The 27,221-nt window shown below is 44.4% G+C and overlaps 1 protein-coding gene across 1 annotated transcript in view; it reads left to right on the plus strand.

The window, feature by feature from the left end:
• Nucleotides 1–10,279: 10,279 nt before the first annotated feature.
• The window catches only part of C11H1orf21 (chromosome 11 C1orf21 homolog), a 232,500-nt gene continuing 215,558 nt past the window's right edge, over nt 10,280–27,221 (plus strand). The window contains exon 1 of the mRNA XM_047751876.1: nt 10,280–10,624. The gene's annotated coding sequence lies outside the window, so the exon portion shown is untranslated. The remainder of the gene's footprint in view (nt 10,625–27,221) is intronic.

Genomic DNA, 27,221 nt, shown 5'->3' on the forward strand with positions numbered 1-27,221 from the left:
GTATTTTAAAATGTTTTATGAGTTTTGAAAATCTCTTTTGGATTCATTTCTTGTTTTATTGCATTTCCATCAAAGAATGTGGCCCATACATTCTTCTACTTTGGGAAATATACCAGCCTCTCTCTTTTGCTGAATACAGTGGACCTCAACCACCGAGAACTGCTGTGTGTGTTTTGCAAAGTAAATTGCCGCTGCTAAGAAAATATTTAAATGTGTGACTGATATATATATGTATTAGAGTTTATTTGATATATCACCAATAATAATATCATACTCCTTCACTGGTATTATGATTCTTTTCCCCCCCATTTTATCAAGACATAACACTGTTTAAGGTGTACCGTGTAATGACTTGACTTACGTATATTGTGAAATGATTTCCTCAATAAATTTAGTGAACATCCATCATCTTACACAGATAACAAAAAACAAAGAAAAAAAAAAGGTTTTCCCCTGTAATGAGAACTCCTAGGAGGCATTACAGTTCTTTGCGGTGGGACAGACAGGTGGGAGCAATAAGGAACCCATGAGTGCTGGTTACTGCCCTGGTTCCTTACAATGGTGTCCATTAGTCCTGGTCTTTATAGGGTTCCAGTTGAACTTCCAGAAAGGCTCTGCCTCCTATGATTCTTTAGAGAGTCTTAGAGTCATTCTTCCTGGTCCCTCCGACTCAAGCTAATATGGTTAAACCTCTATTCCTCACCATTAACCCATCCGAACTAAAACACCACCACACTCTTCAGGGCTGGAGGAAGGGATCAGTTTACACCAATCACACCAGTAGCCTGATGAAGTGGGCATGAAACCCAAACCCAGATCTTCCTTAAGGCAGGTGGCTGTGGTGAGTGGGAGCCCTCTACTGAGCGGCTGACCTGGCAGGTTGGGGCACAGCCCACCACTGCGTGGGGGAGGAGGCTCTCTCTCTCCAGCAGCCTCCCTGAGCAACTGGGACTGAGCACTGCCGTGGGATCTGACCCTGCACTTTGCTGAGTACGTGTCTGGGAGGTTTGTAGGGAGGATTCATGCCTCCCTGGCAACTCTAGCTCCAGCCTCTCTGCATGGGTAACTGTGAGATTCCACCATCAACTCCTTCCTCTACTTCCTCAGGTCTGGCTTTTGCCTTTAGTGAATTGAGGGTTGCCTTTCTTTTCTTCCAAATGAGTTGGCTTCATGTAAAGAAAGTATCCAACAAATATTTTTTAGATTTTCTGGAATGTGGTAGCTTCTTAATAGAGTTTCTCAGATGGTTACAGATTCCATCCTATTTTTAAAAATTCCTTTGAAGGAGCATGAAGGAGTTAAGTTCTTGTTCTCAATCATCTTCAGGAGTTGAAAATTATGTTTTCCAGTTGATTCTTTTCTATTTTGAAACCAAAAAGTCTTAATTTTTACATAATACCTCCTCATTGAATCTGCCCAAGTAATCAAAGAAAAAAATGCAGTGAAAGCAGATCATCTGGTAGAAATATCAGGACATCTGTAGTAGCTGTAAAGCATTATTCAGCATATAATCTGGATACTCTCAGAATAATAGGCATTATACTCTTCGATTTTTTTTTCCTCTATTCTTTTCTCCATACTTTCTTTGTTCTTTTTCTTCTCGCCATACTCAGTTCACATCAGGATACTACTGGGTGATATCAAGAATAAATAACTCATTCATTAAATACATTTCGAGCCCCATGGTTTACACAGCTTTGAGAAAAGGGTAAGGAGAAATGTAATGTGTCACCAAATGCTGGCCACAGCAACTGCCAGCATAAAACTATAAGCAAACTTCAACATGATTAGTCATTAAGGAATTGCAAATCAAAACTGTGGTGATATACCACTGCACGCCCTCTAGGACAGCTAGAACCAAAAAAGAAAAAAAAGAAAAAAAAAACCCAAAACAAAAAAACAAAACAAAACAAAAAACAGGCAAAAACAAGTGTCTGTGAAGATGTGGAGAAATTGGAACCCTCCTAGTCTTTGAGGTGATGAAAATGTTCCAGTTTTACAGAGTGGTGTCAGTGGCACAGTCCTGTAAATATACAAAACATGACTGAGTTGTACAATTTGCAAAATACGTCTTTGCCATGTATTAGTCAGAAGTGGTCAACTACTATAACAAAGAAACCAAATCTTAAAGGCTTGAAAAAACCCGCAAAACTTCGATAGGAGATGGAGGAAGAAGAGCTCACTTCTGACAAAGGGAACTTTGGAAAGCTTCTCAGAACAAATGCCATCTAAGCCAGGCCACAAAGAACAAGTGATCATATGATAGCCATTTCCAAAGCATCCGTATCTGCTCTCAGTGTGCCACATGCCAGGCCTTTATTTCTCGCTCTCCGCAGACACAGTACGGTCCCCCTGCTGTGGATGCAGATCCTGAGGCTCAGTGGTCAGGAAGTCTTGCCCGTCACAGAGCTGGGGAGTGTCCAGGAAAACCGGCATCAGCCGACGGGCAAGCTCTTGAAATGGGTAGGGATCTGAGTGGTCTCTACAGAGGAACAGCATGTGCAAGGGCACGGGGGTAGAAGATGGCAAGACATGGATGGAAAACAGCAAGTCGGCCAGGTGGCGGGGCCATCATCTGTGCAGTTAGTGACTGGAACTGGGAATCAGTCCGAAAAGGTAAACAGAGGCCAAATTATGGAAGGTTTTGTGTGGTGATGGAGAAGATGAGAATTCGTCCTGGAGGCATGGAAGCCAAACAGATCTGCGCTTTAGACAAAGGACCCCGACAACAGCAAGGATAGTGTTCAATCAGAGACCAGAAGTCAAAATGACTGAAAGAGTCCCGCAGAGAGGGACTAGGCCTGGACTGGGGTTGCAGAACGAAGTAAGGAGGAAAGAGGGAAATGAATAAAGACACCATTTCGAATTGGTGTAAACATTTAAAATGTTCACACTTATGCTTACCTTACATTCAGCATTCTGAATAAGCCAAAGCTGTTCATCGACAGAGTTATTTTCGACCAAGGACTGTTTTAACTAAACTGAGTGCTGAGACATGAAAATGTCATTGTGTTTCTAGCTTTCTAGCCACCTTTGCTCTGTAAGCTACGTCCATCAATAGTCTTCTGGCTAGAAGAACCCACCGGAAGCTTCTGATTTGCCAGCAGGTGTCATGGTCCAACAGTGCTAATCCATTTTTTTCTTGTTCTGGCCCCTCACAGTGGCAATAAACACCACTCCGGAGAATAAGGAAAAAAAAGTATACCGAGGCTACCTACCGTACAGCATGTTCCAGAAGATAAAATTGTTCCTTTCTGTGCCTGGTGGCGGCCACCACCATGGTTGGTGTAGTCTAAGCACCAGGTCCAAGAACAAATCCCAACTCTGTCATTTACTAGCTGGGGTAACCTTGGTGTTGGCCTTTTTATTGAACTATGCTGTTCCTCAGAGTTCCCATCTAGAAAATGGAGATACTCATAATATTTTTTTCATAGCATTATGGGGTGGGTGGGGGTGGCTTAAATCAGTTAAAACATGAAGAAGTTAGAACACTGCTTGATAGAGGCTAATACCTCCAAACCACATGAAGCACTTGTTTTGGAATTTTCCAATTCCATCCTCCCCTTTAAGAATAAGGTCTTGAAAACAACAGGCTGCGTATATCTCGATGGCAGCAATCCTTTCCATTAGCTTCTAAAAATTTTATTCTCAACGGTTATATCTGACATCAGTCCACTACATCAGAACCCGTACAGCTTTTGAACTGTAAAGAGAGGTAATGACTTAGCTAGTTCAGGAGAGCTTGCTTTATTATAGCGAAAGAAGCTGCACCTTTTTATGTTTATCTTCTCAATAGTGTTTCACTTTCTGAAAGGCAGTAGGGGAAGGAGAGGGGGTTTTCAAAGAGGTAAAGTTGAGACAGAGGTGATAAAAATGTTTCTGTTGTTTTGTTTTGTTTTTTTTTCCTCTTGCGCGCGCGCGCACACCACACACACACACACACACACACACACACTTTCCTTTTCTACCTGAGCCACACTCCTTTAGCTATATCACAGTTGCTGAGGTTTCTGGATGTCGATCTTTGCTCTCCATCATCCCTAAGTGGAGCCCACATAGTGAAACAGCAACCCTGAGCTCTAAGGCTGCATGGAGTCCCCACTCGCCATGGGAACAGCAAGGTCTTTAGTTCTCACAGAGCTCACAGCCGATTGGAGAGACAGGCCAACGCGTGAAACAACACTACTGTCAGCACATGTAAGCTGGAAGTGAGATAAGACCCAAAGCAGATACCAGGAAGCACCAATGACTTCCACGGCTGGGGATGCATCTGTTACATCAACGGTGGTGGAGCCAACTTCCAATATCTGGACAAGGCCATGAAACCTAAGGGAGAGGAAGCAGACAGCCTAGGGGTTTAGCCGACCCCTCCTGGGCACCTGCAGTTCCCTTCCCTCTGCTCCATGCCCCTCCCTTTCCTATGCTGAGTCTCACTCCTTGGTGATGGATTCCTGACACTTCTTGCTCCAAGCGACTTTGTTCCATGTTTTCATCTTCTATTGACCCAACTTTTGAAAATGAATTAAAGAAAATACATACCCTAAGGAGAAACCCAAGGCAGAAAAGAAGTAGATGTGAGAGCCTAGTGATTTTCCAGTCTACAAAAGCGGGTTACTCAGAGTAACTCACATGAGATTGAGCGACGAATTAGAACCCCGTTAGCAAGTTGTTAGCAGTGTCTCTGCTCAGATGTGGCCCCAACCACTCAGAAGGAGCTGTGTGGTGTCACTAGAATTAACCATTATAAACAAAATACATAAACAACCCTCAATCCATTTGCTTACTGGAAGCATTATCTGTGTATGTACCGTATGTGTATGCATGGTATCCCCAGGAAGATTTAAACACACACACACACACACACACACACACACACACACACACACAAAACCAAGTAGCCTTAAATCAATGGCTACCGATTTTTTTTTTTTTTGGCTTTTTAGGGCCGCACCCACGGCGTATGGAGGGTCCCAGGCTAGAGGTCGAATTGGAGCTGTAGCCGCTGGCGTACACCACAGCCACAGCAATGCCAGATCTGTGTCTGCAACCTACACAGCTCATGGCAACACCAGATCTTTAACCCACTGAGCAAGGCCAGGGATTGAACCTGCGTCCTCATGGATGCTAGTCAGATGCGTTTCCACTGAGCCACAATGGGAACTCCAATAGCTACTGATCTTGATGCCACCCTAAAGGACCCCAATACTGTAAGGCTGTAAAATTTCTGCGACAGTGGATCCTCCAAAAAGTTTAGTAACTCAAAGGAGTTAGACTGGGATAGAAAAGTGGGAGAAGTTGAAGAGAAAATGTATTTCCAACAGTTGAGAGTGTGGGCTCTGGCATCTGACTGGTGAGAATCAGTCTTGGCCTGATGCTGGTTATTTCATCCCTCCGTGCTTCTATTCCCACATCTGCATGGGAATGATGATAATATAAATATCTATCTGATTGCATTGCTGGGAAGATGAAGTGAGTTCACGTCCATTATGAATGACCTAATGGCAAGCTTACCACACAGCAGCCGACAATCGGTGGTAGCCGTTATTGCGTGGAGCAATTAGGAAGAAAGCACATTTCAGCACAGTACTTATTTTAGGATCTCTTGCTTCTGAATAATCCTGCCAAAGCTACTTTTGACTTGATTATTCAGAAAAATTAACCTGATCAGAAGCTTTTTAAAAATAAATCAGGAGTTCCCATCGTGGCGCAGTGGTTGGCGAACCCGACTGGGAACCATGGGGTTGCAGGTTCGATCCCTGCCCTTGCTCAGTGGGTTAAGGATCCGGCGTTGCCGTGGGCTGTGGTGTAGGTTGCAGACACAGATCTGGCATTGCTGTGGCTGTGGTGTAGGCCAGGGACTGTAGCTCCGATTCCACCCCTAGCCTGGAAACCTCCATGTGCCTCGGGAGTGGGCCTAGAAAAGGCAAAAAGACAAAAAAATTAATTAATTAATTAAGTAAAAATAAAAATAAATCACATAAAATGAATTCATTTGGATTCACATGAGAAGTTATAGGAGGCAGCCGTGTGCAGCTTTCACTATCTTTGTTTTCAAGCAACGTGTACTTTCCTTGGTTTCATTTTTACAAGCAGCGGTAAAGGGAACCTATACGTTTTTGTCAGCTTGGGCTGCTATAACAAAATACACACGCTGGGTGACTTAACATAGGTTGATTTTTCACAGTTCTGGAGGCCGGAAATCTGAGATCAAAGTGCCGGCTTGGTCAGCTTCTTGGTAAGGGCTCTTTTCCCAGCTTGCTTGTGTTCTGAGTGGGGAGAGGTGGAGCGGAGGAAAGCTCTCGAGTGTCTTCTTATTAGGGCACTAATCTCATCATAAGGACCCCACCCTCTTCTCCTGAAGGCCTACCTCCTCCTAGCACCATCAGCATCGGGGCTTAAAACTTCAACCTATGAATTTGGGGAGACAAACATTCCAGTCCATAACACTCTACTTAAAAGAAACTGAAGAAGCAAAAAATTCAGGAGTTCCTGTTGTGCCTCAGGGGGTTAAGAACCTGACTAGTATTTATGAGGATGCAGATTCAATTCCTGACCTCATTCAGTGGGTTAAGGGTCTGGCATTGCCCCAAGCTGTGGCGTAGGTTGCAGATTTGGCTTGGATCCTACATTGCTGTGACTGTGGGGTAGGCTGGCAGCTGAAGCTCTGATTGGACTCTTAGCCTGGGAACTTCCATGTGCCATGGGTGCAGCCCTAAAAAAAAAAAAATCAAACTCACTCATTATAAATGGTTCTATTGCAGATATTTATAAGTGGATATTTAAAGCTTTAGAGTAAAAGAAAATCAATGATGAGAGTAGCGCCTTTGAAGGTGAACACTGAACCTTTCTGAGCAAAAAAGATATCTTTTAAAATAGATGGAAAGATATACCATGCTCGTGGATTGGAAGAGTTAATATTATCAAAATGACTATACTACCTAAGGCAATTATACAGATTCAATGCAATCCCTATCAAATTACCAAGAACATTTTTCACAGAACTCGAACAAAATATTTTAAAGTTTGTTTGGAAGCACAAAAATTATGTTTAGAGTGTTTGAAGATCTGGAACTCAGGAGATGCTGTGGTAGAAGGGCAGAGCGATGGTGTTATTACTTGTGATGGGGAATCATGTTTTTCATGTTTTCAATATACGTGTGCTTAGAGTCGCCTGAATAGTTATGAGTAGCAAGAGATAGTATCCTGTTTTTAAATGTCTAGTGGATTTAGCTTGTGCTGACCAAACCGATTTGCGGGCAGCTCCTCCTGTGTGGGTTACGGTACACACCGAGCTTCTCTAGCCCCTCAGAGCTGGGTCCTGTCTGCCCCCCTCCTTCCCACTGTGCTCTTCCTACCCTTTCTTCTGTAGCCCTCACCCAAGTCCCCACCATCCCACTGCCCTCCTGTGGCCCCGTGCCAGGAAGGGTGTGGTGGGAACCTCCTCGCCCATGTGACCAGATTTAGAGAAAGGAGAGGGGCCCCAGGGACCCCAGGTGAAATGAGGGATGCGTCTTACATTCAAACAATGTTTATCAGAGCAGTTGATTTCCACGGAAATTGCAGTACCAAAGAGGGTTTACTGAGAAGTGAAGGGGCCTAAGTTCCATGGCAGCTTATTTACATGAGCTCTACGAAGGGGTTTTTTCACTTTTTTCCCTCTCTGGAAGGTGGCTCCAAACTTCGAAGTGAATGAATAAAGCCCTACAAAACCTGGTTTGTTTCTGGGCAGTACTATAGTTTAATTATGGGAGTCCTTTCATGAACTTTTTGTCAACCCTCCTGAGACTCTTACCATATAAAAGGTTGCGTCTAAGGACTAGTTTCTACTGAGAGACAATTAACACTACAACACACACAGCCTGTTCTCAGCTCTGGGAGGTTGTCTCCTTCCTAACTAGGTACTTAAACATGTGCTGATTGAAGAATAGTGAAATAAATGAAGGGAAAATGGATGTACTTGAAGCACCTATGGAGTACTTTTCTCTGGAGGGTAGGATTATGGTGATTTTTATTTTCTTCCTACTTGGCTGAGTTTCTGGAATTTCTAAATTTTCCACGATGACTGTGTATTTTATTGAATAATGAAAAACTTGCTTTAAAAGTTCATAGTATGGATTTTTTAAGCTTACACGTGTATGAAGTGCTTGCTCTGTGACATTCTGCTCCTTCTGAGGTTATCAATTCAGAGGACCACACTGCCTTGGCCCTCAAAAAATCGACTCTGCGGGTCACTGTTCTGAGCTTTGAAGGGATAAATTTACAACACTGGTCTATGGGGATGAGGTAGAAGTAGGGAAAGACAAAATCTTATTAGCCTCAAGGACCTTTTTATATAGAATTCTATGTAAATAAACACACACCTTAGTTGCATACTTCTTTCAGTTTATCGTAGGAGAAGTTTTCAGACATGGCCTAAAAACTCCAGAGAAGGGTTGACTACATTTGGAGAAAGCCAGCAGATGGATTTTCACTCCCAACTTGAAGAAGGGATGCAAAGAGAAAAAAAAGTCTACCAAATTTGTAAAGAGAAAAAAAAGTCTACCAAATTTGAGATTAGACTATTTATCTAAAATAACAACTCATATTTATTGAGTTCTTGCTACATGTCGGGCAGTATGCCAAGTGTTTTATATGCATTGCCACCTCATTTTATTTTCACAAGTCTATGAGATAGACTGGTGTCATCAATCCCATTTTACAGATGAGGGAAGGGAGGAAGGCTGAAAGAAATGAAACAAGTCACCTAAGGTAACAGACATGGTGGCTGGCAGTGCCTGCCTGGAATCCTAATTAGCCTACCATCCCTTTTTAACCATCCCTCTTCAAGGGGCTAGACTACAAAGAGTTCTGGATCCACAGAGAAAAATCAACCAGAACATGGATAATTTAAAAAATGCAATACAGGTGAGTTTCAAAAACAGTGTAATGCCAGCCTTTCAAATCAAAAAAAGTGAGAGCGCTGGAAAACCTTTTTTTTTTTTTTTCCCTCAAGAAGGCTGACTTCCTAGCCATTGTAGATGGGTTATTAACTCATTTCATTAAACTAAATTATTAATTTGCTTTTCAATTAAGTGTGTCATCACTGTCACAGCTCTGATGTGTCCTTCCCCATTTTCCAACTTATCTTGGCCCAAAGTGAGAAGTGATTCGGTTTGGGAGGATCTTTTGCCCCTATTGTTTTCTTGGGTGTCCTCACTCCGGAGGCCTGGCATTCCTCACGTGTCTGGGGCAATACAGGAGCAGCCAAGCGCGAGGAAGCCACACAAAAGGCATCCAATCGCTATCAATGTTGAAAGATCAATTCAGTGAGCACACGAAACACACCCGATAGGACCAGAAAAGGGAGAAAAATCCCTTCTCCCAAAGGGTGAGACATTGGTTGACCTCTTGTGAGTGTCCACACACACAAAACACCAAGCAGGTAAAGTGTGGGCGGCGATCTTTCTGAATCCCCAATCATCTCACACGCCACGCAGGCTCGGCCTCCGCCCTTTAGTCCCAAGAGGCCGGGAGGGGCCAAAGGGGCTGCAGGGCGCTAAGTCTCGGGAGGGGTCGCGGCTGGCTCCTTACCCTCCCCAGTGCCGCTTCTGCCCAGGAGACAACGCTTCATTCACGTTGCAGGCGCCGCGGCTCCAGGGCAGAAGGAAGGCGGTTTGGTGTCGGGGCCGGGGCCGCCTGGGAGCGCCCGCCGGTCCAGCAAGGGGAGGGGCCGCGCGGCGAGCCGAGGATGCCCGGCCTTCCCTTCTTCGGCTTCCAGCAGGCGCAGCCCCGCGGCTGGGCCCAAGGGCTGGCTGGGGTTTCTCGCAGAACTGGGCCGTCCGGGCCTCCGAGCGGCCCCGCGGCTCCCACGCCACTGCCCGGGTGCCAGACTCAGGACGCAGCTTTCCCGCCGGGGTCTCCTTTCCCGCTGGCCGGCCGGTGCCGGATGCGCGCGCGCGCGCACACACACACACACACACACACACACACACACACACACAAACGGAGACAGACACACACGCCCGTGCTCGTCCTCTTTCCTTTTCTGCAGCCTCGGCACCCCGCTCGCCCGGCCTCCTGCTCCAGGGTGCGGGGCGCCCTCACGGCCTCGGGGGCAGGCCCCTCCCGGGGGCGAGGCGGGGAGCTGGACCAGCGCGGGAGCCGGGCGCGGGGAGGGGCCAGCGGAGGGGGCGTGGCCGTCTGCTCCCGCCCCTCGAGTGAGTGACTGGGCGAGGAGGTCCCCTCCTTCCCTCCCCCCCTCCCTCCCTCCGTCCTGGTCCCCTCCCCTGCTCGCTGCCCGCCGGCTCCAGCTCGCTCCCTGCCCACTCCCGGGGGGACGTTCTGTTCCGCGGCCGCTGCGGCCGCCGCTTCTTTCACACTTGAGTTGGGAGCCGCGCGCCGCGCTCAGTTACTGGCGAGCTGGCCGCGCGCCGCCGCCTCCCGCACGCACGCACGCACGCGGGCCGGGCTTCGGGGGCTTAGGCTCTTACTCCCGGCAGCTGGGAGGAGGGGGAGACCCCGTCTGACTGTGGGGAGGAGGAGGAAGAGGAGGAGGAGGAGGAGGAGGGAGGAAGAAAACAGGCGAGGAGCACCCGGGCGGGGGGCGGGAGGCTTGCCACCTTCAGCCCCCCCGCGAGCGCCCAAGGTAAGCCTGAGCCCCCGCCAGCCCGGGGCGGCGGGAGTTGGCGGCGCAGCCCGCCCGGGCTCCGCTCCCCGGCGCGCCCGGGTGGGCTGGGAGGGAGGCCTGCGGGGTGCCTGCCGCGCGGCGGGGATGCGAGCCGCGGGCTTGGCGCTGCCGGCCCGCGGCCCGGGCTGGGGCGGCTGGGGCGGCTGGGGCCGGGGCTGCTGGGGCTGCTGGGGCTACCGCCGCCGCTGCGGGGCCGGCGGGGCTGCAGGGGACGGAAGCTGGGGTGCGGGGAGCTGGAGGGGGCGTCTGCTGGCCGGGGCGGAGGGGCTGAGATGCGGTTGGGGCTGCTGACGACTTTGGTCACATTGAGGCCTGGGTGGCTGGGGTTCGACACCCCTCCCTTGCCACCCGCACCCCCGCCGCCCTCAGCCTTTCCTGCTCCTCTCGAGCTTTGCCTGTAGCCGCCGTACTTTGCAAGCCAGAGCTTGAAAGAAAAAACAAAATTTAGAATCCTTTGCTAAATCTCCAAGTCTCTTCTCCCGCTCCGACAGATTGATGTGTTTGTGTGGGTTCTGTGATCTCTGGGATTTTTGAAGTTTTGACCTTTTTGGGGTGGCTTGTTTCCGTGCAGCTGTTTGCCCATCTCGATGTATTTATTATTCGTGCCCATGCGAGGCAGCCAGAGGGTGCTTCGTTATTGTACAAGGGAAAGATTTCACTCCCCTCTCTTCTCCCGCTCCGACAGATTGATGTGTTTGTGTGGGTTCTGTGATCTCTGGGATTTTTGAAGTTTTGACCTTTTTGGGGTGGCTTGTTTCCGTGCAGCTGTTTGCCCATCTCGATGTATTTATTATTCGTGCCCATGCGAGGCAGCCAGAGGGTGCTTCGTTATTGTACAAGGGAAAGATTTCACTCCCCTCTGCAGGCAGTTCTCGGAGTGCGGCCGCCGCAGCTGCCTCTGGTCTTCTGCTTGATGTCCTTCCCCATCTTCCACCCTGCCCCCCACCTCCTCCGAGGGATTCCCCCCCCTCCCAGCTCCTACCGTTTGTGTGAGAGAAGCCCCTGGGTTTAGAGGCTCTCATTTCCCATTCATCCCTCTTCTAAAGCTCTGAATTGGATCAGGCACGATGGTGGAAATTGAGGTGGCTTTCTTTGCTCCAAGAGTTGCACGGTCAGAGATAAAAATATATACACAATAACAACTCATTAATCCTGGGGGATGACAAGCACAATTTGAGATAGAAGTGTTTGGTTTCCAGTAGGAAGTTGACGACCTATGTATGAGGTATCTTCCATCGCATGCGGGGTAGGAAAATTGTTTTAAAATAGATAGCGCTTGTGTTCTACGTGGCTGGAAGACAAGCCCTAAAGTTCAGCTATTGGAGCAAGTCTGAAAGTGATACACCCTGGTCACACAGAACCTCGGTAAAGACACATATGCTCTGACTCAGACTTTGGGAGCTGGGCTGACACACCATGAATTCTATGTAGCACTTTTAATTTTTTCTTTTTTTTTTTCTTTTAGGAAACAGTATGGGCTGTTTGGGGAAGTGACATGTTCATTACACACAGACTGATGTTATGAGCCCTTCCCTACTCCAGGGGCTGGGCTCACCTTCTGCCTAATGAGAATAACCTTTCCCTTAGTAGAATTGGGATATACCTGGGTAGAAAAAAATTGTGGGTAGGGCTTGGGCTACTTTAACTTTCTTGAGGGGAAAAGGTGATGTTTCTGAAGAGTTTTTAAGTCCAAGATGCTCCATTTGGAGGTTCTCGTCCTTTTTTCATATTTCTGTAGCTGGATTTTAGGATCAATAGAACGTGTTCTGTGTTGCCGCTTTGGAAATGCAATTGATCAGACATGGAAATTAATTTAGGCTTGATCATCTGTTTGTTTTTTTTCTGCTTGTAAAGTAGGAAGTGCTAGTGATAGGACAACTGAATATATTCACATCTGCATTAAACCCACTCTAGGACTAGCACTTCAGGGATCAGAAATGTGGCATCAAAATGTAACCTCCCTTGTGTTTCCTGTTGTGCACACTGGGTTCGGAGAACCGGCTCTGAAAGGCTACTAGGAAAAGCAACAATGACAAGCAAACTCAGCCCTTGGATGAGCAGATGCTTGTGAAGGAGTAGGGTGCTTCTTTTGTCAACTTTATCTGCATCTGGGCATTTTTCCCAAGAAAAATGGGAAAATTTGGTTGGTAGGGAGATCTTCTATCCAATGTGACAAGTTCATCCTAGAAGAGCCCTGGGGTTCCAGCATCCCTCCTCAGCACTGACTCAGTTTCCCTGGTCGAGCTGATGATTTTGTTTTCTTGGCTAGTAAGTTACCCTTTTGCCATCGGGTCCCTGACTTCACTTTATTGTCCAGCTCTGTCGGATTTCTGGGAATTAATAGGCCCCTGTCTGAAGTGTTTGAGTTTCTTGAGGAATCACAGGGTTGAAATCAAACCTTGTCCAGTAATTGGCAGTATTTGCTGTGACTGATGCAGAAACTCTGCCCAGGAGGAAGGTGGCGTGACCCATTGTGAGAGGCATTTCCAGGTTGATGGTGCCTTGGTGCTGTGCTGGATTTTGGACCAGGCAAGCCTTGCCTGCTACATCCTGAGTGGCTTGCTGCAGACTCCTAGTGGCTGCCTTCTACTGGCAAACTTCTGTCAGAGAATGAGATGCCCCAGGTTGGAGAGGAAGAGTGATGGTGCCTCCCCTTAGAACAGGAGAGTGCAGAAGAACATTCACAGAGGGCCCCAAGCATTATAGTTTTCAGCTTCACCTGAATTTAGCAATGCAGCATGGAGCCCTGTGAGGCAGGGACAAGTGCCTTTTGGGCCGTCTTATGTTCCTTCTTTAGAATTTTAGAAGTCCCAGATCTTAGGAGAAGTTAAAGTTGTGAATAACTAGGTTCTCATTAAAACATGAAGAACAGATTGCAAAAAATCAACATAAACTACTTAGACAACTGAGAAGACAGAGCTAGGGCCTGCATGCAGGGAGAACTGCTTCATTGAAACCGTGTTTTAAAATTGGTGATGGTTCTGACTTTAAGAGATCATAATTCATGAGCTTATCTGAAGTGACATGTAAATTACATACATACGTGTTTTTAAAGCAGGCGGTTGTTTAGCTTGACTATCTCAGGTCTGAAGTTGAGTTTTACAAGTTAGAGTTGCAGCAAGAAACAACTTGACATGCTGTGGTTATGCAATCAGGACAGGAGTGGTTAGATGTAACATAGTGGCTAGAATGAACATAAAAATGAACACAGCAGTGTCTCCAGGGGCTGGGTATTAAGAAGTTCCTTTCTTTTTTTTTTTTTTTCTTTTCCTATTCAGTGTGTTCCTGGAAAATGTATTTCCTAGATTGTAGGCTAGTCACATAATGTCAAGATTGCTTTCTCTCTGTACTTGCAAGAGAAGATGCAGCTTCCCCAGTCTGAAATGGAAACTGAGATTAACTGACCCCGAGCTACTGGGAGGCAGACTATTTAGCTCATCTCTGCAGCCCCCATGGTGGCGGTGCACTTGGAAGTCATTCAATGAGTGATTGCATTGAATGGAATTCACCTAATTAGTTAAGATCTGCATTGTGTCAGAAACCTCCTTGGAAATACGTTAGATTCAGATGTCCATTTTCATAGATCAGTAGGATAGTTTACCAGGAGCTCCCTATTATGCCTTAGGTAGAGTTTTTCAGTGCCGAAAAGTGTTGGACAGGAAAGTTAACATACCAACCGTAATGTCTTCTCAAGTTACTAGAATTTCTAGTTAGGGGCATCTTGATTTGGGATGTGTATATATATATATATCTGTACTTGACAAATATTCTTCACTCCAGATTGTGACCCTGGTCTTTGTCTTTTTTTTTTTTTTGTCTGAGAGATTCACATTTTTATAAGGTGCCTTATGGTTTTCAGAGTTCTTTCGTGTACCCTTGTCTTATTTGACGTTGTCCTGGGGCCTCAGCACTCTGGGTTGTCCATGCTGGGATCTCCCCCAGAATGATCCTGCGTTGAGTAGTCAGGGAGAGGGCCTGGGGAAGCTCAGGGAACCCCACCTCTTGGTTTACTGGATTTTCCCAAGGAAGCCGGAATGGGCCTTCACTGCTGCTCCCTCTAAGATCACTCACAACAAGGAGAGTTGAGACCTGTCTCATGCCCCGAGCACACTCAGCCTGCCAGCTTTCAGTCTGTGGCTCTGCCTCTACATCTGTTCGCTCTCTTTGGGCTGCCTTTTACCTTGCTCCTTTGCCAAATGTCCCTGTCACTTCCCTATCCTTGCTGCAGCTTTTACCATGGTTTTCTGTCCTACATATTTTTTTTTTGTCTTTTTTGGGGGGGAGGCCACACCCACAGCATATGGAGGATCCCAGGCTAGGGTTCCAATCAGAGCTGTAGCCGCCGGCCTACACCAAAGCCATAGCAACTCAGGATCCGAGCCGCGTGTGCGACCTACACCACAGCTCACAGCAACGCTGGATCCTTAGCCCACTGAGCCAGGCCAGGGATTGAACCCGCAGCCTCATAGATGCTAGTCAGGTTCGCTAACCACTGAGCCATGATGGGAACTCCTGTCCCCTAGGTTTTTATCGCAGGCTGACCTGCTGCTTTTCCCACCACCTTACTTTTTCCTGCAAGACTTGGGTTGTGTGTCCAAACGATCTTTTCCAGTATTTTAACCTTCTGTCCAGACCCACTTTTCTTTCTGACTCCTCCCACCTCTCCACGCAAGTGTAGACTTTCTACTCCCAGCCACTTCTCCCTTCTGTCCTCAGGGCCCCTGTGCCTCGTCCTCCTTTGGCCCCCACACCTCCCTTATTACTTCCATCCACTTCTCTCCATCAAGCCTTCAGATCTTCCAGCACATGCCTGCTTCTGCCTGTTGCATCGATGTTTACAGCAGTCATGAGCTGAAGCTGCATGCTTTGTACCTTGTACAAAAGTGGAGTTAGAACATTCCCAAGTTTGGGGATCTTTCTGCCTTTGTTTTCACTTTTGATTCCACAGCATTTTTGACTTTTAAAGGCTCTTGGGCCATTTAGTAAGAGCTAAAGCGCTTTGCTTCTTTATTGGACTTAGCTCTTAGGTCCTATGGTGGATAATGGATAAAGAATATCTCAGTGGTGATTATGATTTTTAAAGATTTGGGCAACAAACCTTGAAAAGCATCTCAGAGGTTTTTATAATGGCACCTTCAAAAGGATTTACTGTACACCAAAATCTACCTATAAATCACAGAAGTAGGATGGTTTAATTTCATCCTTATTACCTTATTTTTTTGCTGAAATAAATGTTAGTTAAATGAATATTGGTTAAATAAATATTACTGTAACTCAGACCAAATTTTTTCTCATTTGCTGTGGTTTAATGGTTCTCCACGAAAATTTTACAAGCTCACTAGACACATTTGTGCCAGGCAAGGATTCTTTAGCCAAGACCTAACATTGTTGCTTTCCTTTATAAATTTATAACCTATGTTGGCCCTATCAGTTGGGTCAGTGGGAGAAAAAGTATTAAACTGAGGACTGCTACTGAGAAAACACATCCTATTGACTCCTTGCATACGAACTTGAATCGGTCATTTTCTAAAACTGTCCTTCAAAAGTAGAGGCAACTGTAGTTATGCAATATTCTGAGTGCTCCAGGGCTTTTGGAAGAAGGTGCTTTAAAGCGGAGAAGGGAGAATGGTTTTTAAATAAGAATTCCCTTTCTTTGATGGGTCTGTGTTTTATTTCTATGCAGTGAATATTGCAGTCATTTCAGTTCATTGTTAAGCCATCTTTTTAGGACGCTTTCCACCTTGCTTGGTGACTTAAGATTTTCCCCGCCTGAGCAGGGGAGGGGAGGCCAATGAGAGGTTGCTAGTCTTTGCTGAAATGTGGGGACATTTTTCACACCCCTCATCACAAATGCTAGTGGAGTAGGTGAGACCCACTCAGCAATCTAAGTAAGAGCTGCAGTGTGTATTATCACAAGCGCTCCTAGAAGCTTCTCCCTGAACCCCCAGAGTCGACAAGGAGATCTGCACATGGTTATTGACAGGGGAACCCCCATATTAACCCTAAGCTTTCTTTCATGGGAGGAGTGAAAGGCCAGATGTAGACTAAGGAGTTGCTGCAGGCTGCCAAGCCGAGGTTTGAGGAGAACTTTTCAAAGACACAGATAATTGGTACACGCCAAGGGGTGGCTTCAGCAATTCTGTCTGAAAGTTCTTCCCGAAGCAATTTCCCTAGATAATTTTGTAACAGTTCTTACAATTAAAGGGTTATAAAGGAATAAGCAACATACAGCTCCTTCTGTGATTCAGGTGGATACTGTTACCATGTTGATGAAGGAGGTGAGAATCCAGGAACCTCCTTAAGTTGCTTAATATTTACTGAAAATTCAGATGTTCTGGTGTCTGTGCCAGGAATCCAGGACAGTCTAGGTACAGCTCCCAAAACAAATGTTCTGCTTATGCTTAGTGACCGCCCCGACACCCAGGCCCCCCCTGCCTGGGGCTGCCTCCCTTCTGCTGCTTCTCTTGAGGTCCAAGCCATTTCTCAGTCTCAGTTCTGTTCTCTTCTCCAGGGAGCTTCTTCTCTGACCATCAGAGTGCTTTCTCCCTTGGCTTCCATGAACTCTTACAACACTTATTTGATGTTTATTTATTTTATTGCATTATTAGTTTTGCTCTTCATTTATGTATTTCTTGTTGCCCCACTGAATTATCACTTCTAGCATGCCTAATGGGCTTTAAGAGTATCACGTGCTGAATCGGTACCTGTGGGTTGATTGACAGCTACTCATTGGTCTGAGGTGAGGCTTAGAATTTTTCCCTGTGAAGACCTTGCTCCCATGTAAAACTCTTTAACCAAATGAGGAAGTGGAGTTTCTCAGGGATGAGAAAAGATAATGGGAATTTTTAAATTCTTTTGCTGGCCAAGGTTAAAGCATCTAATCTCTCTTGCTCACTTAGATAATGTATTAAACATTTACTTTTGTGGATGATACTTTGTGTCATCTCCGTGCCTGGCACTGGCGAGATGCAGGAGATACAGATAGAAACCCTGGCCCTGCCTTTTGTAGACTTCTCAGAGGAGCGTGGGAATTGATACGCAAGCACGTGGTAGGTGGGAAGTGGTCATGTGCCCTGGGAGTTGAGGGGAGAAGGCAGCCAACTCTGTCTCAGTGTAGGCTGAGCGGGCGTCCTGGTTTCCCTGGGACAGTCCTGGTCTGTGCCTGTTGTTCAACATAGTATTAATGCACCCCCTTTGCCCTCAGAAGTCTTCCCAGTGTGAACAATAAATTGTAAGATCCCCCAACATGGAGAAGTCATAGAAGGCTTCACAGAGAAGGGGGTATTTGGGATGACACTTGAAAGCTACACAAGGGTATTGTTTTGCATTTCTAAAAATATTAGGGGACCAATGTGGGTTTGCTAATCATTTCTCCTCATTTTCTGTGGATTCAGACTAATTCATAGGCTGGCATTTGGGGACAAAGGGACTTGGGGTTAGATGGAAGATGGAGTAGGGCCCTCCAGGTGGAGGACCCACGATGTTGTGGAGACATGTGGACGTGGGTCAGTGTGGCTGGCTTTTCTGCATCTGCTGGTGCATAGTGGGAAACGAGCCTGGGAACTCTGCAAGGCCTGGGAACTCTGCAAGGCCTCACTGGTGAGGAGTTTGGTCTTATTGCCCGACATAGAAGCAGTGAGAGGCATTGAAAGATTGTCAATAGAGGAGAGACATAATTTGCATGATAGATGGTTCCTTTGTGAGAGTGAGTAAAAGTCTAGAGGGGAACAGAGAGTGTCCCTAGATACCTACCACACACTAGGGGGCTCAGCACGGGTTTGTTGAATGAATGCATGAGAGTTTTTGAATATGTGGTATTTGAAGTCACATGGTTTTGTATGAAATTTGTCAGGGGAAGTAAATAGACGAAGAGCACTAACCACGCATTTCAGGGAACACCAACCTTTACGGGCTGTGGACGGAAAGGAGAATGAAGGATCCTGAAAAGTGCAGACTCTCAGAGAGCCAGGAGAACGAGGAGGTGGTGTCAGGAAGAAAGGACAGACCAAGAACTGGAATGTGCTTAGAATTGTCACATGAAGAAGTAAAATCGTATTGAAGGGTTTTTCTCAAATTTCGTAATTCTGTTACTGTATTAGAAGTGGAAATGTTTACCTTATGGGAGATATCAGGATACAGGTCTTAGCATTATAATATTATTATATTCATGCTGCATGCAGAGTTTGATGGGTTTTTTTTTTCTTTTTTTTTTCCCCCTGTGGAGCTGTATTTGCTGGTCTACGCCACAGCCACAGCAACACAGGATCTGAGCCATGTCTGCGACCTACACCCCAACTCACAGCAATGCCAGATCCTTGGTGCACTGAGCAAGGCCAGGGATCAAACCTGCATCCTTATGACTGCTGGTCAGGTTCATTAACCACTGAACCACAATGGGCACTCCCAGAGTCTGATGTTTTTATAACTTTGTTGGTTTTATATGTTGAGATTCTGAGGTTTGCCATATATAATTTATGCCAGTGTAGTAAAAGTTTGGAACCATGTTTTGGGAAGATGGTGAAATAGCACAGTATTTTAATCATTGTGAATTTATGACTGTGCATGGTAATTTATAAAGGGGGTAAAATACTCGAGTGTTTAATATTCCACCAGGTGACGAGCCATCCACAGTATGGAACCTTAAGTGACATCATGGTCACAAAGGGCGGCTAGATGCAGAAGCCAGCTGAGTGGCAGTGTCGTTGAAGGTTGTGGTATAAATACTCTTGTTGCAGAGCAGATGGTTATTTGTCCTCCGGCTCCACTGGGGGACCCTGGTTAGAGGTGGGGGCCGCATCATAATGTGTTGGAAAGGGTGTGGCCTAGGATTCAGCAAATTTTATCCCATTTTCATGACCTCCTAACTCTAGCTTCATGATCTTGAGCACCAATGGTAATAACTGACAATAGCAATAAAAAAACTAACTTGTATTGAGTGCTTTCTCCCGGGTGCTGTGCTTGTATTGAGTTTTCTCTGTTCCCCGGGTGCTGTGCTGAGTACATGGCATACATGGTCCTCTTGAATGCTTGCAACAACCTTCTGAAGAACCTTCCGAAGAACCTATGACTATTACTACTACTTTTAGATAAGGAACAACTGAGCCTCCGTCAGGGCCTCTGGGACCTCGACCAAGGTCCTGGGGCCAGCAAGTGGCCATGCTGAGTCTGGAGTGCAGGCTGTCTGACTCTCAAGTCGGGCTTTTAATTCCCAACTCCTGGGCGGTTCTCTCTTCTGCATTTCCCTTCCTCTTCCCACCACACACCTGTTCCCTTCCCCTCACCTACTGGTTCTTTTTGAAACAAATCACAGACATCATGTCCTCTTGTCTGTATATACTAGCTTATATTTCTAAATGATAATGGCTGGTTTTTTTTTTTTAACATAACCACAATGTCATTCCTAAAAAATAACACTAATTCCTTAATATCAAATATCTAGTTAGTACTAGGAACCATGAGGTTGCGGGTTCGGTCCCTGGCCTTGCTCACTGGGTTAGGGATCCAGCGTTGCCATGAGCTGTGGTGTGGGTCACAGATGTGGTTTGGATCTAGTGTGGCTGTGGCTGTGGCCGGTTAAACACCTAGCCTGGGAACCTCCATATGCCAAGGGTGCGGCCCTAGAAAAGACCAAAAAAAAAAAAAAATCTAGTCAGTAATTGAATTTTTCTGGTGGGCTCATAAATATTTTTAATTATTGTTTCCTTCAGAATCCAGACAATTTTCACACTTGAGAGATTCATCTGTCTTTCTTTATAGGCTTCCTTTCCCCATCTTCCCCTCTTCTTTTTCTTGCCTAGCACTTCAATTGTTAAGGAAACAAGGCTTTGTCCTATAGGGTTCCCTGCATTCTGAGTTTACCGAGTGTATCTTTCTCAAAGTGTTCTTAAAGGGTTCTTTACTATGTTCTTGGGTGTCCTATTTTTTCCTGTTGTTTGAGCCTGGAAGCTTGAGCAGGTAGTTTGGCAAGAATACCTCAAAAAAAGTGTTACGTTCTTCCTATTACATCACATCCGGAGACACACATGCCTTCTTGTTGCTTCATTTTCGGACTTAGGTATGGTCGGTTTGATGTTGCTGTTCAAGCTTCCCCAGGCCCTTCAAAAAACCATGGAAAGTCATTGCTTAGATATATTATTTCAGTAACAGTTTTAAAGTGAAGATATTCTAACATCTCTTCTGCATTTGTTAGCTGGAGCGTTGCCATCAATAAGAAATTGACCACATCAATTATATGGTTACCTCAGGGTATAGTTTATATAGGAATTTTTTTTTTTTTCTTTTTAGGCCCTCTCCTGCAACACATGGAAGTTCCCAGGCTAGGGGTCTAATTGCAGCTGTAGCTGCCAGGCTACACCACTGCCATAGCAACTAGGGATCTGAGCCATGTCTGCAACCCACACCACTGCTCATGGCAATGCTGGATCCCTGACCCACTGAGCGAGGCCAGGGACCGAACCTTCATCTTCATGAGTACTGGTCACATTCATTTCTGCTGCACCACAATGGGGACCTCAGAAAATTAATGCTCAGTTTTACTCCATTTTCAATAATCTTCAGAGTTATGAGTTGATTTTCTAACAATGAATTTTTTATTAAATTTATTTTTTTATTGAGGTATAGTTGATTTACAGTGTTAAAGTTTTTTTGCTGTTTTTTTGTTTTTTGGGGTTTTTTTTTTTTTGTCTTTTTAGGGCCACACTTGCGGCACATGGAGGTTCCCAGGCTAGGGGTCGAATCGGAGCTATAGCCGCCGGCCTACACCAGAGCCACAGCAACTTGGATCCGAGCCCGAGTCTGTGACCTACACCACAGCTCACGGCAACGCCGGATCCTTAACCCAGTGATCAAGGCCAGGGCTCGAACCCACAACCTCATGGTTCCTAGGTGGATTCATTTCCACTGTTCCACGACGGGAACTCCTTAAGTTTTTTTTTTTTTTTTTAAGTATTATTGTGAACTTAAGAATTTTAACACAGTTTATGTGTTGCAGTCCTTTGCAGTTATTTTTTTTTGAAGTTCAAATTGCCTTTGACCTATGGGGAGACTCTAAATTGGCTTCTGAATCCTTTTGACTTGACTGTAATGGTCTTTGATGATGTCCTTACTTTCCCGCCTAACAAGATATTTCAGGCTTATTTAGCACTTTTCCTGCCCCAGATCTTTTTATTGGTAAATGGTATTTAGAGACCACAGTTTGGGCATTAGTGAGTTCTCATTGCCTGTGGACTGGTCATTGTTTCTAGGTCTGTTCAAATAGACAAAGAAAAAAACCACATATGTATGTATATTTAGCTACTGAGATATGGATATATGTATGTGTGTGTATGTATGTGTTCGATATGTTTTTGTTTATATGTGGTTTATGTACGACATATGTACATATACATATATGCATATGGTTTCTATTTAATGTAAGCAAACATATCTCTGGTTTTTTTTCCCTCTTAGAAAAAAGGTAGCATCCTCTAATTATGCCCCTTCCTTTTTGCCCCAACGGTATTTTTCAGAGCTCACTCTGGAGCCATGTGTAAACACTTCTCTATGTGTTTTAACAACTGCAGAGACTCCATTGTGTACATATACCAAACTTTCTTTATGTGGAAATATAATTACTTACAGTCTTTTGTTCTGACATTGTAGTAGGAAAGATTTGGTTTTGGCGATGGGGGTTTATCTGTAAATCAAACATAAAGGCTGAATGGAAACATTATTTTTCCTTAACAAAATGGACAGCTGAATGAACAGTACTGCAGTGAATAGCCTTGTGAATATTTATGTACAAATTCTTGCCAGTTTATCTTTAGATAGATTCCTAGATGTGGGATTGCTGGGTCAAAGGATAAATAGATTTGCAGTTTTGTTAAATATTACCAGAGTCCCTTCTGTGGGTACTATACGATTTTGCATTCCCACTAGCAGGTAATGTGAGTGCCTTCTTACCACCTTTGGGTCTTTGCCATTGAAATGGTGAGAAATGATATTCTAACGTAGTTTTAATTTGCATCTCTTTTATTATGAGCTAGCTTGAGTTCCTTTTCATATGTTATGGGGCCATGTGCATTTCCTTTTCTGTGAACTGTCTTTTCATATTTTTTGGTCTATTGTTATAGGATCTTAGGTCTTTTTCCTCTTTATTTTCTAAGGCTTTTTATGTATTAGAGATGTTATATACCTAGGGATATTATCTTAACCCTAATATTGGACAATTTATCATTTGTCTTTTTTCTGTGAGTATGACTTTTTTAAATGTAATTTTTTTCCTTGGGTAGTCAGTTTTATCAGTCTTTTTCTTAACTTCATCTAGAATTTGAATTATGATGTGGAAAAAATTTTCTTCTAAGTTGCAGAGCAGCACTGTCCAATAGAAACATAATAGAAACCACATATGTACATTTGTGGCAACCGCAATAAAAAAGTAAAAATAAAGAGGTGAAATTCATTTAATAATACATTTTATTTAATCTAATCTATCAAAACTATGGTTATTTCAACAGGTAATTAGCATTTTTTTTTACTAATGAGATATTTTACATTTTTTCATGCTCAGTTTTTGAGTACCGATGTGTATTTTATACTATAGCACATCTCAATGTGGTCACTAAATTTTTGATGTAAGTACTTCATCAGTATTTAGACTTTATACAGTTTACAGTTGAAAAAGTAAATTCACCTAACCATGTCGTTTCAAGTGTACATAGAGTTTTCCAATAACTGAGCTGAGTATCAGTTTTTAAATTTCAATTTCAATTAGTTAAAATAAGTTAAAACTGCAAATTTTGTTCCTAGCTACTTTTCAGGTGCATGGTAGCTGTGTGTGGATAATGACTGCAGTTTGGGGTAACATGGTTATAGGAGAGTCGCTCATATTTTGTTTTGGGACTTGTGTGGTTTTTATCATTAGCATTTAAATCTATGACCCATTGGAATTTATTTGGGTGTATGGTATGGGGAATGGATCCAATTTTCTCTTTCTCCTTTTTTTTTTTTTCTTTTTCAACATGGCTCTTTGGAAATCACAAACCACTTACTAAAAAGTTCATCTTTTCCCCACTGATTTGGCATGTGCCCCATCCTATCCTTAATTGCCCTAAGTAATTAATTAGTTATATTTTTGTATTTTCTATTGTGTTTTATTGGTCTTTCCCTTCATGTTCCAGTACACTACTGCTTAAATCTTGGAAGCAGTATAAATAAGTTTTAACATTGAGACCATTTCATATCTAGCAGATTGGTGAGTGTCTGTCAGCATTAAGCATTGGCCAGAAGTGGAGCAGAGGGGCTACACATGCAATGCCAGAGACAGTTTAAATTGGTATAATGATTTTTTTTTTTTTTTGTCTTTTTGCCATTTCTTGGGCCACTTGCATGGCACATAGAGGTTCCCAGGCTAGGAGTCTAATCGGAGCTCTAGCCACCAGCCTACGCCAAAGCCACAGCAACGCAGGGTCTGAGTCGCCTCTGCAACCTACAGCACAGCTCATGGCAATGCTGGATCCTTAACCCACTGAGCAAGGCCAGGGATCGAACCTGCAAACTCATGATTCCTAGTCGGATTCGTTAACCACTGAGCCATGATGGGAACTCTGGTATAATGATTTTTGAAAGAAGTTTGAAATGCCTTGTGAAATGGTCCCCTGGTCCCCTTAGCCTCCTGGGTCGCAGAGGCAAATCCCAAGCTGAGGATTGGGAGCAGTTTTGTCTAATGACTTCAGTTTTCCATTCTAATACTATCATTTTCTGTGTAATTGGGTTGTGAAAAAGGTTGGGAATCACTGCCTCTGAAAAACTCTTACATGTGTGCCAAGAATGCTTAGAGTAACCCTATTCCTAACAACAAAACACTGGAAACAACCTATATGCCAACCAGCAGTCTTACTGCGTAAAGAAATTGTGTATAATTATGATAGACCGTCATGAAAATGACCTATGACTGTGTATTGACAGGGACGAATCCCACCATGTTGAGTGGAAAAGGTAGAAGAGTAACACAGTGTGATTCCGTTTATGTGAAATTCGCAAAATGCTAAACTAAAGCGAGACCTTGTTTAAGGATTGATTCACCGAGGGGAAGACGATAAAGACCATTGAGGGAACTTTTAACGTAAAATACTGGAAGGCGGTGGTTACTGGAGAGGGTGTGATTAGGAAGGGCTGTGTGAAAATTAGCACGTCTTTTCTATCAAAGGAAATCTTGGTTGTTCCATTTGGCTCCGGTTTCAGCTGAGACGCCCTCCTGCGGCCCCGTCCTCTTTCCCTCTTCTCCCAGCAACAGTTTGTTTCAATTCGCCAACTGAGAAGAATGTGCGCCCTGACCTGACCAGTGGGAAGGGGACAGGTATACCACCTGCGTTCGGGATAAATAGGGAGGGTCTTCTCCTCGCGTGCTTTTTGAGTCCCCGCGCCCTTCTGCGGAAGTAAAGAACCTTGTCGAGATCTCCCCGTGTTCATGTGTCTCACTTTCCAACAGTGACGATCTGAACCATTCTCCAGCAGCCACACCCGGAACTTCAAAGGTGCTGTGAGGTTCTGGAGGTAGGTATCTAGACACTCATTTTGTTGGTATGCATTAAATTGAACCTGTGTTACATGATTATTTCCTAACAAAAGAGAAGCCACACAATAACACAAATCTAGACCCAGGAACAAGCTAACCAAAACTGAAATAACTAAATTCATGCTGGAGAAAAACTTCCGTTAGATGTGAAACACTGGCTCTTTCCATCTCTCGTTTAGTGATGATGACTTTTTCCGGGGCTGGAAGAACAATGGAAGACAGATTTGCTTTTAGTGTCTGGGTTGGGCAGCAGGAAACACATTGTTGTGTGTTTTACACACTTGAGTGACTGTCACATCAGGTACAACTGCAAGTAGAGGCATGGGTTCTTTGACACTTAAACATTTTTTTTTTTTTGGGGTACAGTTTTTGCAGAATGTTATGGCCAGTTTTAAACTTTATTCAGAGAGAGAAGATTTTTGAAGGGACAGCATCATAAATAGCAAACACTTAACCAAGCGTAGCAAACACTTATCAAGCATATGCCATATACCAGGTGCAACATGTACTTTAACTCAATCTAGATAACAGTCCCAGGTTAAGCCATGCAGGGTATACATGTTTTTAAAAAGTCAACACAGGAAATACATGACAGGATTTTCATGTAAGTTTGGCTGCAGATCCCACGTTCCCAGCTCCTATTCCAGAATATCTTTTTAAGAACTTCAGGAGTTCATCTCATCTGCTCATTGGAGGCCTAGCCCAGAAAGTTAGTGTTTCTAGCCTTAGAGTTTCATAGAAGGAAATCCTTGCATCTAGCATAGCAGTTCTTCACAATGTCTGAATTTTTAGCATCAGTTTTAAATTTGCTTTTCTTCAGTAGCATTAAGCAATTGCTCTCTGCCATTCTGTGTAATAAGTCCTTGCATAGACTTGGTGGCCTTAAGGAATTTGATTGGGCGGTGGGAGACCCGCCAGGGTTGCTCTTGGTTTTCTGATTTGCAGCCTTTCCTAATTTTCCATCCTCAAGATTAGCCTGAACCTCCAAACCTCTCTTGACCATGCCGGTGCAAAACCTTTGGAGCCTGTTTCCCCTTCTGGCATTAAGATGATCTGTATCTAATTTGCCAATGTATCCAAATTTTAGAACCTCTTTTTTTCTTGGTCCTTCAAGGATTACTTTATGTATCCCAAATTGCGATATCAGCAAGTAGAATTTATTCCTGGTCTTTTATCTGAGTCGTTATTTTGCATATTATTAACAGACCCAGCACTAATAATTGCTAATAATTCTTATTTATGCTTCGAAGCTACATCATGTTTAGCTTCAAAGTGCCCCATTCCTATCCCTTGTTTCCACTGGTATTTTCAGGAGAGAACACAGCTGATGAAGAGGATAGGGTGGGAGGGAGCATTCAAATGAGCATTTGGTTGCTAGGTAACCTGGCTTACTCAGGAATGGTGACTTCCTAAAGTTATGTAGAAATTACGGCAGAGCTATTTGGAATCTCTGTCCAACGGCACATTCCTCCTCTTTAGATTAGTGGGCGTTCACTTGGGAGCTGACAGAAGCTTCTAAATCTGCACAGCCTCTTTCTGGGGCACGGGGGCTATTAGACTCGCTGTTTCAAGGGGGTGTAGGTGGCAAAAAAGCCTTTTTTTTTTTTTTAAATAAAAATGAGGTCAGTGTACAAGTGAAGATGGTGAATCTCCATCCCATTTTGTGGTCTGTGGACGTATGTTTGTCTTTCCAAGCCCTGGGAGGATAGTTTTTATAGTGATACTGAAGCCATCCGTTTATCTTCTATTTTCATTATATTTGAGTCTCCATCAAGTTTGCTTTAGGTTTTAATGTCAAGAAATGCACTTTGCCTTCGTATAAACTCAGACGAGAGCTTTGTGGTGTTTTGTGTGAAGATAAAAATCCCTTGCATGTATTTTGATATTTCACTTTTTAAAAATCACAGTATCTAGGATAAACAGAGTTTGAGAGGAACCAAATGGAATTAAATCAGCTCCTGTGATTAGCAAGGAAGTTAAAATGAGTACCTCCAGAAATAA

The sequence above is a fragment of the Phacochoerus africanus genome, chromosome 11, assembly GCF_016906955.1.
Source record: "Phacochoerus africanus isolate WHEZ1 chromosome 11, ROS_Pafr_v1, whole genome shotgun sequence".
In the NCBI taxonomy this organism is placed as follows: domain Eukaryota; kingdom Metazoa; phylum Chordata; class Mammalia; order Artiodactyla; family Suidae; genus Phacochoerus; species Phacochoerus africanus.